We start from the raw sequence: 19424 nt of genomic DNA, 5'->3' as shown, positions 1-19424 counted from the left end.
TATACCATACACATATTATTCCATTTGCTGCTGTTTACCAGAGTTAACTTGGAGATAAATTACATAGTCCCTTAGTAGGTCATAGTACTGTCATAGTCACTCGGCCAGAGGTCATTTAGCCTCCAGCAGAAACAGATTTAGGTTTGTTTCCACTGGTCAGCCTGTAGATGGTCAAAGTTTAGCCTCTAAAGCCCTGACAGTTATATCTAAGTGCAGGCCAAAGGCATTTTGAAAATATAGAGACACCTCTGGCACGGGAACAGTGGACTGAGATGATGGTCGGCACAGGAAGAAAGAGCAACATGGATGAACCTGCTCTCTGTGACCCTGAGAAACTCCCCTGCATGCTCCAGCAAGTAGAGGGAGAGACAACAGACATTTCACTGTGGCTGAAAAAAACTCTTAAGTGGTGGTCTCTCACTGAACCAGGCAAATATTTCTTCATCCACATCCTCGCCCAAAGTTGCCACAGAGTATTTTGATAAGAAGTATTTGAGTTCAGAGGTTTGGGAAATAAAGATTTCAATGTTATTTTAAATAAGAACTATCGAGAGAGTCATCTTCATTGCACTCTGTCCCCTTTTCACATTAAGAGCCCTCTGTAATAGCATGCTGGGGAACTGATAGGAAGGAAAAGGTGTTTAGGCAAGAATTACATTCAGGACACACTCCTGAGTTGACTTTAAATTTAACTGAACGAGGAAAATATGCTGAAAGCTACAGAAAAGCTGTTAAAAAAAACCCAGAAAAATCTAAATGGCATACAAATGTGGAACAGCAGTGGTGTGGAGAGAAGACTAGTGACTGCAGGCTTTCCTATATTCATACAGAGGCTATTATTCCTCCGACCGAAAGCTCTGGATGGGAAGCTCATTCGCTGTTTTTATGTCGCTGGGAGAACCTGTGGAAACTACAAGCGAAACACCTAATTCACTCACAAGAAAGATACCGTATAGTCATTTTCAAAGTTCCACAGTTTATTGATTTATATTTTCAATGCTGTGTTCAACGTTGTAAGTCAGTCACATTCTCCAGCATGTGGGACACAGAACAGAAGGAATTTGACCATATTGGGTTTAAACAATGAGCTAACATCATTAGTAACCAACTTAAAAGATCAGAAAATAGCTGAAAGAAAATCGTTCAGCCTAGTCGTGTCACATGATGCAAAAAGAAAACAGGTTTTTTCCAAGGTGACACATTTTCTTCCCACTGTGTGTTAGCAAACTAAACTGTGTTTGGTGGCTTCACATTGAACATAAATTGACACAATGTGAGGCCCGTATTATTTCAGGCATGTTCTTGGACACTAGGCACCCCCCCTCACGGCATCCCCTTCACAAACTATTTTAAATATTTTATTCTTCATCTTCTTCAGTCATAATGTTAGTTTTTCCTGTACAAAGGCCCTGTAATATTTTAGTTGGAATATTTGTGAAATCGATCAAAGAAGTATCACACAGACACTTTTGGGGGCAGCTCAGGGGGTCTTTGATAACATGCGTAGCTCAGTCGACCCAGATGTCCAAGAGTGTACAGCCATGCTTAGTTGATGTGTTTGTGTCTCTGTGTTTCAGGTAAGAAAAAATAATGACAGTGACAGCAGGAAATCCCCAGCTAGCCTTCTTTAATATTTACTGTGTGTGTACAGAATATTGGCATGAGTGTTAGAGACAGTCATAAGCATCATCTTTGAGGAGCAGGTCTTTGATGCCATGCGTCGCTCAGTCGATCCAGGTGTCAGAGAGTGTACAGCCACGCTGAGTTGATGTTTTTGTGTCTCTGCCTTTCAGACCAAAGTAAAAGAATCATAAAAATTCCATGCACGCTTGGTTTTTGTGTGCAACAACAGTGAGGCCATCATCTGAAGACACTTACATGGCATCCAAATAAGCAGTGAGTAGGCTGCGTTATTCTTCTTTTCTTTATTCCTTTACAGAAACCGCTATTTAAGCAAGGCCGTGTCATCCATGTAGACGAGATGCAAACACTCTGACTCTGACAACAATACAGCTGGCTGTACTCGCACTTCTCACTCATTGTTGACAGTTATAATAAACTTGATTGCTGCTGTATTTATGTGTAACATGTAACATTCTTGCTTTAAGCTCATCTTTTGTTTTTGTTCTAAATGAGAGAACCCTTACATAACGTGCGTTTGAAACATGGAGTACTTCGGTTTAACACATCAGCCTGATGTCAGAGGGAAATGGCTGAAGAGAATTTAAGGAGAAGAAGTAAATAAAATGGCACATACCCCTTCTAATACTCGAAAAATTTGGATTCTAACTCACACTAAAACTCTATGTAAAACGTGTAGCCTTCAGATCTCCCCTTTCCACACTGATGGCCCCACTGGCTTGTGAAATCAAGTCTAATCATGACGCATCACACTAACAGGATAACCTTTAACCCCACACACTCACGTTGATTCAGTGATGGGTGTCTGTGTTGATACGACACTATTGTATGTTTAACCTAAGGACGAGGAGCGACAACTCTCAAAAATACTGTGTTTCTAGTGACAACGGCATGTGCTCGCTCTTACTGGTGTGCTCGTACGTACACGAGCGAGCATCTTTATTGGCTGCGAAATTCACATGGTCTAAAGGAATTATCTTACCTTTTCAACAAAAGTGAAGCTTCTCTAGGTCGGTTTTTATCCCCAAATGAAAAGCTCTCCCAGGTTTACTCTAGTTTTTGCCCGATGCTGGTCAGATTCTAGTTTGACAGATTCTGGAACCTTTTTTTTTGTTTCTCATACTTACGTAGAGTCTGCAAAGGAGTTTGTGTTATGCTGAAGGCCGTCATTTATTTATATTAACAAATCCATTTTAGTTTCATTGTTCATCCAGTCAGGCACAACTGTTGCTCTTTGTCAGTAAAGCTGTGTGAGGAGGACGTCGAGAACGTCACTTCCTCCAGCTTTTGCGAAAAACCGAACCCAGGTTCTCTTACTAACGGGTGATAAAACACAATATTTGTGAGAAAGTTACATCCGCCTTTAATGATATAAAAGGAAAGGGTCATTTTTCATTTTCATTCATTTTAATTTCAACTAATTGGAGGCCACATGGAGATCTCTCCAAAGCAAGATCACACAATCACACACACCGCTGAAGGGTCATATAGCTCTAAACCACAGCAGATCTTTGACAACCACTGGAGCTTTAAGAGTTACATATAAACTACAACTTTCACCAGCAGTTTTAAAAAGCCACATAAAACACATTCATTCATATTTTAGAAGCCAAGAAGTGCTAACAGCAAGGAAAGCTTTACAAGGCTGCATTGTGTATTTATGTTTGCAAGGTTCCACTGAAGTGTTGTTTAAATTCAAAGCTGGTGTCGCACATCCTAACAATTGTAAAAATCTGACAATTTTGCAGTTCAGGTAGGATTTACTCTGAAAAAAAAAAATAATAATAATATAATTCCATTCAGACTTAAATATTTGCATTTCTAAAGATTTGCACTACACTCATTTTTAGAAATGTCTCTCGTAGCTGAGAGTTATTGTGAAGAACACATTGGATTTTGTGCACTCTCTTAAAGTTGAAGTAAATACAGAGTTGAAGAAATGCTTCATCATGTTACTGTGCTTCCTCCCTTGCATTAAATGTGTTTGCTGCAACTGTTGCACCTTGCCGTGTCCTTATGTCTTTGAGTGTAGCTTGGCCAAGCATCTGACCACTTGCTTGTTCGGCCATGGTCCTCTTCTCGCATCAACATAAATCAAACATGTAGACCCAGTTCAAGGTTGGATCCAGTTTTTGACACCCGACCCTACTTACCATTGTCTTTCTTGTAATCTGTTTTTTTTAACTGATGTGAAAGGTGAACTTTTGGAGCATAAGAAAAGGAACATAACATCACTTCTATTTTGAACTTTGCTGCTGTACACGCTACCACTGCTTTCATGACATATAGCCACAATAGCATTTATGTCTCAGTCTGGTACTTCCACATTGATTGGTGTGAAATCAGTCATGAGCATGTAGAGACAACTTATTGTGCTCCTTTTTGACTTGCACTTTTTAGATATGAACCTCAGTCTCTTGTTCACTCACCCTCCCTTTGGTTTTAAATTTTAACATGAACCCATTTATCAGAGGAATTGGAGGTTTTTCACTTTATCTAAGAACACTGCTGCTATAACAATGATCATAAATGTGTGCAGTTAGAAGAAAGACAGCTTTAATAGTCCTGTGGGTTTCTGTTGCGTGCACTTGTGCTTCCTCACTTGATATTCTCTTTTAGCATTGCTATGGGCTCATTGGTGCTTACATACTGTACATTGGTATTCATATCACATGTCTGGCTATCCAGGAAGTATAGCAGTATGTTTAAGAAAAACAATACATTGATGAGAGCAGATTGATATCGAAGCCTGTTATTATCGTCTCTGACTAATGACATCTCTTACCAGGACAGGAGAATTGGCTATTTTCTGTTAGCTTACATTGATATGGCACAATGTGTGTGTTTCATTGTATGCACACAGGCCTCGTTACTGTAAAAATATTCCCCAAATTTGATCACGGCTCACGGGACAATTATTAACCAGAGCAGATGTCAGGCAAAGCAAGACATGGGGTCCACTGAGGATAGAAACAAGGCGAGTGAGGGTCTTTGTCATCAGTTACTGCAGCTGATATACCACAAATGTCTTTTGTTTAACGCTCACATTAAAAGGCTAGTTGTCTTTTGACAACCCAGCTGAGCTGTTCTTGAGTATCATAATGGGCATCAGCTTGGCATTGCTCCCTGTTGCTGTTGGCAAGCTCTTATTTTTATTTCTCGTGTCAGCAGCGAGAGCCATCAAAGATAAAAAGCACTGTTACTCTTTTCCACTGAGAGACAACAGCACTGCATTTTAACAACCAGGAGCTCTTGTCACACTTTGAGTTAGTTTCATGATTATCGTAGTTATCTAACTACGCCATTGACTCCCAGCACATTTAACAAGGTGAACCATGGAAACATGGCTAGCACTGTATGTGTGCATTAGTGTACTCGACCAAGAAATGCGGCAAATTAGTGAATATGCTTTATCTTCAGATTGGCTTCAAGTAAAATATAATCTTAACATGTTAAATTTAGTAAAACACTGATGTGTCTACATACAACATTTTGAGTCCACACTATGTTTTCAGAAAAAAAAAAACACTTTGGACCAAGACATTGCAGGCCAATGGGGTAAAAATATTAACTAATAGCTATCACAATTAAACTTCTCAGGTTAATTACTTTAATTAAGACCTTTATATTTTGTATGACAATTTTCTGAAATGTTATGTTTAAATGTGCAATGAGGCATTCTTTCATTCAATATGTGCTTTTTTTGCACACCTGAACAGCAGTGTCAGTTGGTAGAGCTCAGGACTCACAATGTTACAGTATGGTTCTGGATTTAATTGTTAATGTATTGACTGCTTCACAAATTAGATGGCGATGTCCTTTGCGTGTACTGATCCAGAAACATGACTACCAGCCAGGAGTTTTACATCCCAAATCTCTGCAAGAGAGAGAAAGAGAGAACAGCTGAGACTCTTTTTTTAATGAACCCTTCTTTTACCAGATTAGTTCCGTTGTGATTAACAACATCATTTACAAGGTATACCTTGCCAAGCCGACAATAATACAACAAGGAAACATGAAGATATAGATTGAATGTATCAAAAAGGGGAAAATACTTACAGACAGGGACATGTAAAATAAAAATAAATCAACTAAAATAGCTTTACAATCAGGCAGAGACCAATTCTCTTTTACTTCAGAAAATATTTTTAAAATACCAGCTCATTCAACAACTCAACTCCTGCCGTCTACGGTGTTCACCCATCTCTGGAACACTCCGTCACCTTCCAGGATATTGTTCTCAGTTGGCTGCTGCAGCCTGTGCCCGACCATGCATACTGTCACGGTGCGACCCATCTCCAGGGTAACGTTGTGCTTGTCTTAATCATCCCCATCACTATCGTCAGAGCCATCATCCCATGTAGCGCTTCCCTCTGTTTCCTTGGAAACATCTGCACAACTCTGGCATTGACATAAATCGATACAAGAGAGACCTGCAGACATACAGGAACATCTTCCTGTCTCACATGTTCCTTGCTTGCAACTGCAGAGGAATACTTTCAACACAGAGCAGTGTTTAGATTCATCCAGTTTCACTGTTAACTCCCCATCATCAAGGTGCATTACTTTGCTAACGGTTGGAAGGTTACACATAATACCTTTCAGAGAATGATTCATTATTACTGCTTGGGAGTTTGCCCTTTGGCAGTGTTGGTACAGTGCATCACTTGTTGGGGGCTTGGATAGTTCTAGCAAAGCTGATGATGCCATGCAGAATACTTAGTAAGGCAGACTTTGAAAAGGCACATGACTGACTTTGTATGACAGGCTGAGAGGACCTGGACAGCGCCTGTCACAGCCTCTGCATCCAACCTACAAGAGTCAGTATTTAGAGGCTGCCAAAAGAGAAGCTTCCTGCGGCCAACAGCAACCACTTTACTGCTCTTGCTGCCTGGATAATTAGTATTTCATTTAGCCAAGCTTTAAGTGTGGGAAAGGCATACAAAAAAAGCTCACAGCAAACTTCAGTTTCAGTTTTAGTCATAGCCCGAGTTAAAAAACATTATTTAAGCTAGGTTATTTTGTCATGCAGAAAGAAGGTGGATTCTTTCACTTTCGTTTGTTAATGTAATTTAAATGCCTCTTGAATTCTCCATTGGGTTTTCAAATCAATATTATAACCTGGTTAGTGTTTCATTTCTGGCAAATACGCAGCATAAACTTTAGACGCTCTTGTGAAGCCCACTTTAAACATTGCAGTACCTGATTTTACTTAATTTATATGATAACTTAGTGGTTATTAAACTTGGACTTAGAGCGCCTGCTTTAATATCCAAAGTCCAGGCCTGCTTAGGTTCCATGTCTCATTCCAGCTAACATTTGAATGAAATATTCAGTTGATTGTGTCTGCTTGAGTGCACCCTGGCAGTCCATGTTTCCCCCCTCTCTTGTTTCTCAGGGTGAGCTCTGATAATCTCTTGTCGATGGTGCTCTCAGATTTCTTTGCAGGGTGGGCACCGCTTCACACTACATGGACCAGATACAATCTGACATGTTTGGAGCAGTTTTTTTTGTCAGCCAGCAGTGCCAAACTCAGCTATTACTAAGCTGTTCACACCACAGGATCATCTGCCAGGACGGTCAAGTCAGGTGTAGAATAAGTGTTAGAGTCATCTGCTGTGACCTTGCCTCTGATCACAAATGGAAGGTTTCTACTGTGTAACATTCATGGTGAGACTGCTGAGGCTGTGCACTTGCTTTTTAACTTCTCTTTTTCATCAAACACCTTTGACCTTCTCATTAAGTTACAAACTGAGATTCCTCTATTTGGGATGTTTTAACAATGGAGGCAGAAACTTTCCTTCTGCACTTTCTGAATTGTTATTTTGGGGAAGGCAAACCCCCAACCTCAATTGAATTCAAACCCTCATTTTGCCCTGAGACGAGAAAAATATGTTTTTCTTTGCTTGAAAGTTTTCTTCATGTGATGCAAAAAGCGTCATATTGCATCACATGAAGAAAACTTCCAGGCAAAGAAAAACACATTTTTCTCGTCTCAGGGCAAAATGAGGGTTGAATTCACGACCATTCAACACTACTACCATGTTTCTAATGATACACAGCTTCATGCAAATGGGTGAAGTATCCCTTTAAATGAGTTTATATTTCAGTAATTGTCACTAGAAACACAATTGCAAAAAGCGATTAAACCTGTTATACTTCTTAAATGTAAGCGTTTTGTGTTTTCCCTCTCCACTGGTATTGTTTGTTCTAACTGCGTCTCTGGCTGTAAAAGTTGTTCACAATCACAGCGGGAAGTCAGAGCCTGCAGAGATTTCTGAACACACTAATGAAACCACAAATCTCTCACACTCCTGTAGCTGTAATATCAGACTGATGGGGGTGATGATAGTTGTGGAAAGCTGTTGTGAGTAAGAGAAAGGAAAAAAAGAAAACCGTGTGTTTGCAAATGGAAAATCATAAATGATGCCTCAGTGTTGTGGAAAAATTAGCCACTGGTGTGATGTGAGAAAAAGTTTTCTTTTTGTTCTTTCTAAACTGGACTGGGAAATTCGATGGCAACAGTATTATTGCCAGGGGAGAACTGAAGAAAACTCCAACTCTACGACGCAACATAATTCAGTGAGCAGACAAACTGTTTAAGAAACAGCCTCCAATCACAGCCACAGAAATTGTTATTGAAGCAGGAGCAAAGCATTTTGCTACGTGCACAATGGAGAAGAGAGAAGGTTGGTCAAAGAAATTGGCAAAAGGGTTCTGCACAGTTAATAAAGATAAAACACGTTTCAATTCTGGCGAGATTGAAGCGGAGATTCATCGTGCACGACCACATGGAAGGCAATCTGATTAGCAGCCAACCAGTGAGTTTCCCAACATTTTGATGCAAAACAACCTTTTGGATTTTCAATTACACACTCCAACAGCGCTCTAACTACCAAGACTGAGCTCATTAGCATGATTGAAATATAATTACGGTCTACCAAAAACACTGTTCTGTTTTGTGTGCTGTGGTTCCTTCAAAAAATTCCTTTTCACCCCTGATGTTTTTCTTGAAAAAGAAAAATAGTAAAGGTGTTTTATTTTGGAGGAGCCATATGTCATTAGTGCGTTTGTGGTTAACTGCGTTGCTACACAATGCACAGCTGATGTGTGACAAAGTACGACTGTGTGTCAGACGGATACATGTGAGTCAGAGGGAGTCTGAGAACCTCTTGACATGTCAACTGTTCTGCATGCTGCTCGTCTCCTCCTCTGCTCAGTCAGCAGATTTATGAATAGAAGAACAGAGGCAGAGCAGATGGCTGTTATGACTGTGTTTTATGTTTTCACAGGTCAATGAGCGGCAATATTGTCATGCCTCTTAGCAGTGTGCTGCTCTGCTCCTCGCAACACACACGCCCTGTAAAGGTGAAGTTTTCTCATGACACGCAGATGGTATTTACACATGCTCTCATTATCAGCAGCTGGGAACAACCCCTCCACAATCAGGCTCACACACACATAGGCAGGGCACCCTCTTGTTTTAATTTCCTTATTATACAGTTTGGGATCCTCATTTTTTTTCACTGAGTGAACGTTCGAGTGCTGCTGCCAGCTTGTGAAAGCAGTGACCCGTGATAATAGAAATGATGTATAGGTGGGAGCAGCCTGAAAATAGTTGACCGCACAAATAGTACTGTGAAAAAAGAAATCACAAACCTCCTCCCAAATGTTCCTAAATGGATTGTTTTTGTTGTTTTCTTTTTGCACAGCCTGTGCACAGTTGGTTTCTGCTTGTCCGTGTCTGACAAGTAAAAAGTCTCAGGGTATTATTTTTTTTGAGTTGTTATTCCTTTCAAATGTTCAAAAAAAAAAAGAACTAAACTTACTCACACAAACTGTGAAATTCAACCTTTATAGAAGGTCAAAAGATTTCAGTGGCAAAGAAATATATAAAGCCACACCATACTCGAGTACCATGTCTGAGTCTGCTTGAAGAGGTGATCTCTGTCACCATTCTTGTCTGTGGGAGATTTGTAAGCAACCGTGCTGAAACAAGAAAGTGGACTGCTACATGATGTAATTCTAAACGGCCCCTGTCGCTTCAAAAACCGTTGTATCTTTGCTGCACGCTAGAGGGAAGTAGGGAGAGGCTGTGAAGCTACTGAAGGACATGAGTGATGTGATTAACAGAGGGGGGTTCTCGAGATGATGTGAGCAGCAGAGGTCTGGAACATTTGGAGTTTGTGGGTGGACTAGAATTGGACACAAAGGCAACTGTCACAAAGCAGTTTTCTTACTTAAATAAGAAGCAGAGTGTTCAGGGTATAAAAGACAAAAATGCTTAAAATGTAAGTTTGCACATAAGAGCATCAGAGTCTGCTGCTCTTTACACATGACATTTGTGTGTTTTATGTGTCCACGGTGTGCTAAGTTTATACATGGAGTAACTTCTGATTCTAGCTTTTCTGACAATAAATTACGTTTCACAAATATTGTATCATTTTTAGGCTGTTGTATACTTTTTTAGTGTTCTTTTGTGTTACCAGTATTTGTATCTGCTTATTAGAAGGAGAGTGAGAGGTGCACTTGACCACCTTCAGGGCACTCTTGGAATCCTTATTTGAAGGGTCACAAGCTGAAAAGTTTGGGAACTCCTGATCTAGACTGTCCCGACTTAGTATCAACAGTTGGACACTCTAAGTTAAGCAGTAAATACTTCTCAGCAGCAGACACAGCAACCCTGTGACTGTAAATATGGCTTTGATGTCTTTCTGACTATTTGTGCAAACGTGGTTGAAGTGTCTTAATATTTAAACAACTCTTAAAAACAGTTCATACCTTCGTCAACATGACTGTATTGCATTTATCCTGATGCTTGTGTGTTTGTATGCACATGCTTCGCATGCTAAATAAGCAAGCATGTGTTCAAACACAGTTAAACTCCCATTCATCATTCATTTATTTTGAGCGTGCTTTCCCCCATAATGGATTCATTTCCCGTTCAGTGGCATAGACCGTGCCAGGTCTGTTTAAATCGTCCCCCTCCTCAACATTAGCATATTTTTTCTTCATTACAAACCTACATTATCTGAGGCAGGGTTTAAGCATGATGATGATTTACTGTAGCTGGTTCAAATTAGAATCCAAAAGTAATGGAGAGAATAATTCCTTTATTTAATGCAGCCGCTCATGAGACACTCGTGCTCCTGACACAGCTGCATCAAAGCAAGAAATCTATTTATTCTCTGCTCTGCCTTGTTCAGTCCCCACATGCAGTCCCCAAGTTTATGAAGACAAACATTATAATTAGTCTACAAAGACTCACTGAATATTCAGCGGTCCAGACCCTCGGTCTCATTTTAACACAATGTGGAATAAAACTAGATGAGGACATGAGACAAGTTTGGGACTGACTTTTGATTAGCTGAGCGACACACTTTGAGGGCACTCACTCTTTCTCCTCATTGAGAGTGGTGAGATAATCAACTAGCTGCAGTCAGGTGTGTTTGTGGCTGATTGGCTTTGATTAAAACCAGGTGTGTGGAGCTTATATAAGCTCCTGGTCTCGAGTGCTCTGTGATGACTCATTATCTCACCTTCAGAGGTAGTGAGAGGTTCACCCTGTGATGGTACTTTCTCTGTCTGTGGGTTTAAGTTTGCATGAACACAACTAAGCCTGTGTGTCTTGCCCTCTATTGCCAGTGTCTCAAAGTGTAAGCTTGAGTGCAGGGCAGCATGTTTCTACTCCAGCGCTTTGTGTAAACTGTTCAGGCCTTCCTTGACAGCCTTTGCTTTTTAAAAGTGTTTTCTGGCTCTCCTGGACAATTTAGTTTACAATTAGCAGCTTGGTATTATTTAATTTAGAAAGCTTGTTTTTGCTTTCCAATCTATCGCTTGTGATTTGTGTGGTTATCCTTCTGGGATAACATTAAGTTACCCCTGCCTTCCACTCACCCCCCCCCCCTTTACTGACACACTGTGTGTACAAACTGGAAAAAACCCTTTCTCTATCCTGCTTTGAAAATCCAGAAGGATTACCCCAGGTTTATGTGTTCTTTATTATTAACTGAAAGAGAAAAATTGATTAAAAAGCCAGCACTCTTGCCACCCCCTCTGAAGCTGCTCGTCAGTCTCACCCTGCCAACAGACTGTGTGCCCTTCACTTTGTCCCATCTCCCAGTTAAGTGCACTGGGATTACATACAGAAAATACTGTGCAGGAGCTCATGCTTAACCCCACAATTGTGATTCCCACTGAGAAGCCTCTGACACAACACCTGCATAGCCAGATAAGCCCTCAGTCCACCATTTTTAATTCTACCACTTTGAAATATTATTGGTGAAAACTGAGGAAAATCATTACACACTGTAAAAAATGTTCGTAAATTTTGCGGTGAAAAACTGTCAATCGTGACAGTAAAAATCTGTAAATCTCAAAAACAGTTTGATACTGTTTATATAACACAGAATCACCGTAAATAAGTTAATCAGGAAAAAACTGTGTTTTTTACATTTTTTCTCTTGAAAAAATATGTTTCCCTACTCTTGCACAGTTTTTTTAATGGAAAAATGCCGTAATATGTATAACATTCAATACTGTGAATTTTGCATTTATTTCTTGAAAAGAATACAATATTTCACAGTTAAATGTATGTACTGTTGTGCTGATCACTGAAACATACTGTAATATTTATAACAGGTCACACTACAGTTTTTACATTCATTTCTCATAAAGAATGCAGTTTGTAACTACTATTGTACTATACTATTGTGCTGATAACCGAACAACTCAAACTGAAAACTTTATTTTTAACTTTTAATTTTTAACTTTATTTAGATTATTTCTCTGTTGTTACAATGCTAATTGTCATTGTTTTTCATATGGTTGAAGAGCCTGTTTATTTCCCTTTACAATGAATTATATTAACAATATCTATCCTAAGACAACAGTTTGCCTTTAAATGTTTTAAAATGTTTAAATTCATATCTTGAAAATAACTCTCATATGAACTTTGGTATTATATATATACACACACACACACACACACACACACACACACACACATTTGTTTTAAAACATTAATCTGAGCTATCTATCTAAACTGAGTAGAAGTCGTATGCCCCCCTACAGTTCGTTCGACAGACTGTGCATTCTTTGACAGCGCGCCTGAAATTCAAAACGGGCCAATCAGCGCATCGCATCTGACGCATCGTACGTTAACCTCTGACACACTCCGGTTCACGGTCTTCACCAGAGGAGCAGCTTTCATCAGCGTCTGGACTTTTTTATGATTTCCAGCCAAAGCCTGTCGTCAGTACACCTCGGTAAGTACAGCAAAACCAATTAAAGAGACCGAGTGAATTATTAGCAATCGTTTAATCAGTTTGACTGCTTTAAAAAAAAATGCGCTGTGTAGTTAGCCGCTTAGCATCAAGCTAAAGCGGGTCCGTCTGTGCTGAAGCCTCCGGTTAGCTAACTACGCTGCTCGTGTTGTGGATATAAGCTCTGTGTGTTTTTGACTGTTGAATATGTATTCCTGTAATGTATGTGGAGAAAACGTTATGTCTGTAAAAGCCTATGTTTTACATTGCAAACTGCACCGCAATGAACCCCGACGTGTTTTCAAATGTGTTGGAACAAGTTGTAAGCAGGTGTTTTCTGGATATACCGCGTTAAAGTCGCACTTCTATCGTCACCACAGCAGTACACCAACAGTTACTCAGGATACGACTTTAGCGCCATTAAAATGCACCATCTCAATTTGTGAACGCCAGTGTGAGGGAACTAAATCGTTGGTCGCTCACTTAAAGGAGCACATAGCAGAAGGGCGTCATGTAGCTTGCCCAGTGAGAGGATGCAAAAATGTGTTCACTGCAAAAACGTCCTTTACCTCTCACATGCCCAGAAAGCACAGACATTGGTCAGAAAATGTGATTTGTCCATCAACCAAAGATACACAGTGTGAGAGTCCCACTACAAGTGCTAGCACACAGGGAGCTGCCAGCATGTCAGATGCTGAAAACATTATTGGGGATGGGTCTAATTTCAGTGACCTGTATCTGAGAAATATATGTATGTTTTACATAAAACTGCAGGGACAGCATCTTCTTCCAGTGTCTACCATTCAAAACATTGTTGAAGAAATACAGAATATACACGAGTTGGGACAGACATACTTTGAATCAACTTAACTTACTTCTAAAAGATAGAAAACATCAGATGGGTCATCAAATGCCTTATTGTGTGTGGTAAGTAAACTGAACCAAACCTGTAAGAAATAAGTACCACTGGATTTGTATTTATGGCTGATATTGAAGCTCTTGTCTCTTGTATTTTTTAGGGTCCTCCTGCTTTGCCGCTGAGACATTTATGTTGAGCATCGACCAAGAGATTGTCAACAACCACATCACTTCCTTCACATCTGCCTGATGTTTTGGCAGTTACTACTGCTTCAACATACACTACCCAGTGGAACTACGGTCTACACTGGAGTTCCTCCAACGGTAAAATTTCTTTCTTTTTATAATATTAGAAAATACACTGCATTTGATGACCCATCTGATGTTTTCTTTCTTTCTTTCTTTCCTTCCTTCTTAAAGATGTTTCTTTTCAATAAATCCTGAGAAAGGCACCAAAGTCGAGTGGAATAAGAAGAAGAAGAAAGTGTTCTCAGTCAATCCCAGGGTCCTCACTCTGATCTCAGACCTTGCTGACCACGAGTGGACCTACCAGTGATGCTGAGGGATGATATGATAAAAGGTACACTGGATGTTATATAAAATGCAGATATTTTGTTGTTAGAGTTAAATTTCTGAAAGTTTTACAAAAGCTATATTTTTACTAGATAAATTGTCTGGTACAGTTTGTACATGTTGTTACTAGTTCCAGAATTGTCTTAAAAATGGTAAAGCTCTCAAGTGAAGTGTTACAATTCCTTGCACTCATAGAGATTGTATATTCTTTAGCTTTATGATGCAAGATCATCAGGGATGATTTTATTTTGATAACGTGAAAATGATACCCTGTATGTAGACTGATGTCACTTTGTGGTTATATTTGTACCAAAAAATGCACTTAAATGTTCTCAAATTAAGTCTCAAGGTTTCTTGGCAAATTGTGTCTTCAGCTACTACACAAGTTTGAAATTGAAACAGTTTCAAAGTGAACATTTCTTACATGATGTTTTTATAGATGATGTTATGATGTTATTCATAGATATTTTGTGATATGTAAAACTTCAAATATTTGATATTTACAACCTCACAAATATCAAATAAAGAGTTTATATATTTGAAAAGTTTAAGGTGGATATTTTTTGTGTTGCTGTTTTAGTACATTAAGTAATTTGACAATATTAATTCATGCTCTTTGTTTTAAGTTTACAGAACAGAATGAATGATAACAGTGGAAATGCTAATTTGGCTGAATATTCAAAGTATATTAATTTTTTTCTTTACATGTGATCTTTTCTTATTTTATATTATGTTCTGATTCTACTCTGATAAATATAGAGAAGTAAAGTATGCTTCAAACATCTTTTGTTAGATTTTTACATTGATGGATTTAAGCAGTAGTTTATAATTCATAGTACTAATTATACAATTAATGAACATGCTTTTACAGTAAAATATGGACTAAAACACCATTTTTAACCATAAAATTAGCAGCACTAGCACTCATTGCTATTACTAATAGACATTGATTTACTGTAATTTTTGAGGGGAATTTCTGTGCAAACCTTAATATTTGCAGTAATTTTTGGGAATTTTTACAGAATAAATTAGTAATTTATATTTTAGACTGTTAATTGTCAAGCAAAAAACCGTCATATGCCATGAAACAAACTTTATTTTAAGCGGTATTTCCATGTAAATTTTCAAGTAAAACACATTTTTTTAAAGGTTCAAACTTTTTTTTTTAACAGTAAAATATGGAATGAGGCACATTTTTTAACCGTAAAATCAACAGTATCGATAGTAAATGAAGAAAATGTTTACCGTAATTTTACGGTAGTGTTTCGGCAACCACAGCTGCCGGAAGTTTACCGTTAAAACAACAGTTTTCTTTTTACAGTGCACAAGAAAAGCTGTAAGGGAATGCAAATACTGTGGCAATTGATGATGTTAATATTCATACATGTATGCCTTCTGCAGTATGCAAGATGTGCAACAGCTGAGTCATCCCTAAATGTTCAACAGTAAACTCAATTAGCTAACACTACAGTTGCATCATAATCAGCTAACCAATCATTCCTCTGACAGCTGGAGGAAAAAAAGTGTTCTGTCTGTATTAAATTACAGTCGAGGGTGGTGTAATGGTTTCGGAGGTAATTTGACAGCAGGAAAACCGGAATTTATGATGAATGGCTCCCCCTCAATTTTTTTTTTTTTTATTACTTATTTAGATCCAGGGCTTTCTTCAAACAAGTTAACCCAATATAGTCATCTTATGGATTTGTCCATCGGAGGAATGTCTCACAATTTCCACAAGCCCCTTTGGTAGGCAGCATTTAAGTGTGTGCCCTTTTATGCTGCCAATATACTACTTTTCAAATAATACTAATGGTATCTCAGTTCAGTGATACATTTTTGCTCTGGGGGCATAGTGGTGTTGTTAGTCAGGTTTGCCAGAAGTATTTCCACCGTTGCTGGTGCCAGTGTTGGCATCCATGCTGGCGAATTACACCGCAAGGAGGAGCTCCCTGTGGCCAGAGGGGTAGTTTAGTCTTGGTCATCAAGGCCCTCAAGCTTGCTTCTCGACCTTGGATCTTCCTCTGAAAAGTCATACAGATAACATGTTCATTCATTTTAAAGTTAACCATGCAGTACCAGAATACAGAAAGCAGCACAAAGTTTAGCGTCTTGCCAAGCGATAGCTCGCTAACAATAGGTGCTAACTCGCTAGCAGACAAACAATAGGGAAACCGGGGATGGTTGTAACATTTTTGGTATTTGAGTCTGTAGTTGGATGGGTTTTTTTAGCCAGTACCCTCAAATTTTGATAGAAAGTAGTTACATGCGTCTGCTATTAAATGGTGTAGCGTTTATCTACACAATGCAAACAGAAAATGGATGGTATAGTCCAAAACACAAGGAGTACAATTTATCCTGGGGTAAAATCTAACTTTATGAAATATGACAAAAACATGATGATAGGCTACTTAGTTTTTTTATTGAACACCAAAATTACGTGTGTGTGAAGTGTGTTAGTAACTGTCATAATAGTAGTGACAGAGATATGAACATTATAATAAAACTGGCCATAATGTGCACCAGCTTCAACAACAGAACATTAATGCGTGCATGCACAAAGTTGTTAGTCCCCATCAGAGTCACAGTGGTGACAGATGTATGGCACTCCTGAAGTGCAGGCTTTGTGTGCCCACAGCCTGCAGACTGAACACTGAACCAAAACTTCTTTTGGCTTTGAGTTATTGAAGTGTTCCATGCACACAATACAGAAATTCTCATCCCATCTGAAGAATCTGTGTTCTGTGGCTCAATGTTGCAATGCATTTTCTGTTTTTTCTTTCCTGATGTTTTCTTATACAGCCATGATCATCGCTGGTTTGTTCAAGATGATTTGTCTTGTTTCTCGCCCAGATCTTTCTTTGGCAAGCTAATTTTTTGTTTCACCTTGTCAGACCTTCTTCTCTGCTCCTCTTCCAGGGCCACCTTTACAGGTGTATCAGTGAGTATTGCTGCTTTTGGTAAGGGTCGAATGTCATCTGGGCAACAGTTCAAGTGACTCATTGTTTTTTTCATCACAGCTTGCCAGGGCAGTGGTCAGGTGGGCAACTGGAGGAGTGGTCAGGTGGATCAGGACGATCTGTGACCTGTGAAGGCGCAAACTCACTTTCCTCAAATATGTCTGGATTGAATGGCCAAATTCCAGTGTCGTGGAATCCAGCCTGTACATTTTTTGGTGTAGCTGCAGCTGGAAGTGCTGTCTTCAGAAGACCTTGTATGTCATATATTGTCATGGTCTTTGCTGGATTCATTCTCATCCAGGAATCGCTTGCGCTGTTCACCATCTTCTTTAGTGGGCCATATACACTCCTGTCGAGAGGTTGGAGCTTGTGACTGCAGTGAGGGGGGAATGTTAGCATCACAATTCCAGTGTTCTTGCAGAAGTCAATGGCAGCAATTGACAGGTGTGAGCTGTGGTTGTCCATAAAAAGTAGCACCTTTTTCTCAGGGCTGACCTTGACAGAGTTTGCAGTGCTTAAGAAAGATGATGAAATCCGCCTCCTGCATCCATCCAGATTTATTTCCACTTCCAATACTTCCGACTGGCCCATCTCGCACAAAGTGGTCTGCATAACGTTTGCATGGGAACACAAACATTGGAGGAATTGTGTTGCCAATGGCATTGACTGCACATGCAACAGTCACCAGTGAACCCCTTTCTCCTGATGTCATTGCCCCAACCTGTTTAATGCAGCGCTTGGCAATCACTTTGTCAGGGGTTTGTACAGTTGTTATGCCGGTCTTGTCAACATTCCAAATGTCATTTGCAATTAAATTGTGCCTCTTATAACTTTGTCACATTTTCTGAAAAACATTGCCACATTGTTTTTTATTAAAACTGGTGGCCCGTGCCAGACTGGCGGCCTCTGCACTCCTAATGGATAGTTGAGTTTCTTTTCATGTAGGCTGAAAGCCAGTCTGCTCCAGCCTTTGATGATTCGTCCCATGGCTTTGGATGTTTGCACCCATATTTCACTGCAAGCTGATATGCAAGTTCTCTCACCTAAAATTTGAATCACAATAAATGTTCAATATTCCCCTATCCATTTAATTTTACATTGTCACCGAGATAAATTGATAACTTTCCCCTGATTTATGCTTTACCAGTTCCTATCTGCTTACCTCACGTGAACATAGCCCATAATGTGCATCAGCAGCCCATATCAGATATTCAGTAAGTTCTTCTTCCTGTTCATCAGTGAAGACCTTTTTTCCACTGTGGTAGCCTACACGTGGAAGTTCGCTTGAGCCTTTCTCTTCTAATTTCTTCCTCTCTTTACAAAATTTGTAGAGTGTCACATGGCATATGCCATAGAATATAACTTTGCTGCAGATCTTATGGACTTTCTCTGCTTTTTTACATCATTTGATGCACTCTCCAAACTGTTGAGAGGCACCCCACGGTCAGGCATCCTCTTCCAAGACCTAGGCATGCTAAAATAAATTAATAAAAAATATATAAATACAAATAGAATTTTGTTTGGGGTAGGTTGTAACATGTTCATGCTTGTTACAACTAACCCAGCCTCTTATAGCCATGAACTAGCTTACCTTACAGCTAAAAGCTAAACATTAGCATAAAGGATTTGCATGAAAGATATCTACATAGACGCACAAAACTATGATTTAAGTTTTGTGTTTAACGACAAAGCAAAATACTTTTGTACCTCAAAATTACTTTTTTCCCTCTGAAACTGGCTGTGTCTGGCAGATGGTGCTTCTTTCTCATATGTGGAATAAGGCCTAAAATTAGCATGTGCAGAGTGAATCAGGTGATTTGTAACTTGTTCCTGATTGGAGAAATCAGAAGTGTTACAATTGACCCGTGTTACAATCATCCCCGGTCTCCCTAAGCTTCGTCTGAAGCGGAACATAACCTGTTGGCTTTGCCTTTATTTACTTGTTCCCAAACTTTTTATAGGCAACAATTAGTCAATCGACAACTGACATTTAAACATGAAACATTTAACACTTTAGCAGTGACTTATAGGAAGACTCAGACATGGCCTCCATGAGAAAAGCTGCAGTGTCGAGTCTGTCCTATTTTCCTCTGCCATAGATGAAGTCCATGAGCTCAAACCACTTCCACGT

At 39.3% G+C, this 19424-nt stretch overlaps 1 long non-coding RNA gene across 1 annotated transcript; it reads left to right on the top strand.

The window, feature by feature from the left end:
* Window positions 1-12826: 12826 nt before the first annotated feature.
* On the top strand, window positions 12827-14530 carry LOC306837361. The gene is made up of 3 exons (XR_013780919.1): window positions 12827-12908; window positions 13925-14087; window positions 14184-14530. It is a non-coding gene; the product is annotated as an uncharacterized lncRNA (long non-coding RNA).
* The last annotated feature ends 4894 nt before the right edge of the window (window positions 14531-19424 follow it).

Source organism: Symphodus melops (genome assembly GCF_947650265.1).
Source record: "Symphodus melops genome assembly, chromosome: 16".
In the NCBI taxonomy this organism is placed as follows: domain Eukaryota; kingdom Metazoa; phylum Chordata; class Actinopteri; order Labriformes; family Labridae; genus Symphodus; species Symphodus melops.
This window is presented reverse-complemented; position numbering and strand designations above follow the sequence as displayed.